Below are 2,225 nucleotides of genomic sequence, written 5' to 3' on the forward strand. Positions count from 1 at the left end.
AGGATGGAGAAGAACGTGGATGCTTTGCGGAGGAGGGAGGAAGGGAGGAAGAGAAGAAGGAGGAAGGAGAGAGGAGAGGATAAATAAGAATAAGGAGGAAATGGACAAGGAGTTGACGAAAACGAAACTGAAGTTTCTTGACCTGTCTTTCCTCACGTGTACCAAGTTTATGCGTTGCTGTTCCTTACAGGGTCACTACGTCAATGAATAGAGTCTTCAAGTATTCACTAACTACCAATGCGGGCAAGGTCATCATATTAAGACAGCTGGGGCAGGACTCGCAGTAATGGATTCAAATTGGACAGATTTAGATTTAAGAAGGAAATAGATAAGAACTGGTTAATCAACAGAATGTTTAATAAATGGAATAGACTTAGCAGCCATGTAGTAAGCGCTGAAACTAGTGATTATTTTAAAAGATTATATAACTTTATGGATAGGGACGATAGGTGGTAATAGACATGGAACTGCCTACTGTAGGCCATACGGTCTCTTGCAGGAGTCCAACGAAGACCCCAACTGGAGAGGGACCTTCTGTTCCTTGAATTTCCTATTGCGACGTTAGCGTATCATAGTTCCTTTGCAGGACCAACTTTCCTTCAACCGGCCTTCTGCCAAAGACTGCAGGGATCATCACTACAAAAGGATTCCTCGCGAGCTTCAAGGACAAAACAGCTTCTTTGTTGAGGTGGCAATGCACTGTGGTCGGACACTGTGGCCTTGAACCAGCCACATCTTCATATCACAACTGGAGGACAAGTCATGCCCAGCATAAACAAATATAGTGATAATGATTGCGGGGGATGGTAGAGAGAAGTAACTGGTTTATGGTGGGCAAGCAATAGGAGGAAGGGTCAGAGGGAAGGGAATATAAGGAAAAGACGCGGGGACAAATATAGAAAGAAAGGAAGAGTAAAGAAAATGGAGATAGAGTATGACCAGCGGTAAGAGAGAAATGAGAAGAAAACGGAAAGATGAGGGTAAACGAAAAATGAGAAAATATAATGAGGGAGGCGGGGAAGGGATGGCGGGCGGGAGAGGGACGGGGGGAAGGGGAGGGGGAAGGGGGAGGGGGAAGGGGAGGGGGAAGGGGGTGACTTGCAGGATGAGTTCATGGCCAGTCCCGGTAACTGTGACCTTGAATACTGAGGAGTTCTAGGTGCTCGCTACAGATCCTCAAGTTTTCCTCCTTTGTGAATGTATGCGTTTGAACACACACACATACAAACATACACACATACACACACATACATACACACACACACACACACACACACACACACACACACACACACACACACACACACACACACACACACACACACACACACACATAATACACACACACACACATAACACACACACACACACACACACACACACACACACACACACACACACACACACACACACACACACACACACACACACACACACACACACACAATGCAAAGATGCATGTTGAAATGAATAAACAAACACACGTATGGCGCTATATATACCTGACGATGTTTACTTTATTTCAGAACGTGTAGAATGTGTAATAAACACGCTTTATGGATATTTATGACAGAATTGACCAGAAAATCTCCAAGATACGATAAAATAGTATGCTTCAACCCTATCACTCCATAGTGTCCATAGGACAGGAGGTTTGAATTCTTCTAGTGGAACAGCATTTCTGTGCGTTTATGTCTATTCAGAAACCTTCTCGGTGTTTTTTTTTTTTTTTTTTTTTAATAGATGAAGAGCCTATGGCAGGTGGCGCGTAGTTGCGGCCGAAGCCGTCATTTGTTCCCTATGCGCTTGGACTGCTTCAGCAGTTAATAATCACCACTGGGAATCGGAGAGGAGTATGGGATTCGAACCCACAACAAAGCAAGTGAGAACACCACACCTATGCTACCATAAAAAATTACATTTCTTGTCAGAACATTTTTGAAAGAAAACAGCAAAGACGCATTTTCATCGTCCATGAAGGAGGATTGTGCCACGGGATGGAAAAAAAAAGTAGTAATAACAATAATTACGTCACCGATCAAATAAAATCAATGTCTTAGACTGTTTTTCCTCTGCCAGCACCTCCAGCAAGTGGCCAGGGAAACAGGATTCGGTCCTGTTGCAAAGGAATGCAACAGGAGGTGAGACGGCTTCCAAGAAATACGTCGTGTGCATGAACTATGTTGCAAGGCGGGCGGGCAACCGGTGCATAAGTGTGTGTGTGT

The sequence above is a fragment of the Oratosquilla oratoria genome, chromosome 24 (assembly GCF_046742065.1).
Source record: "Oratosquilla oratoria isolate Oo_2021 chromosome 24, ASM4674206v1, whole genome shotgun sequence".
Classification (NCBI taxonomy): Eukaryota; Metazoa; Arthropoda; class Malacostraca; order Stomatopoda; family Squillidae; genus Oratosquilla; species Oratosquilla oratoria.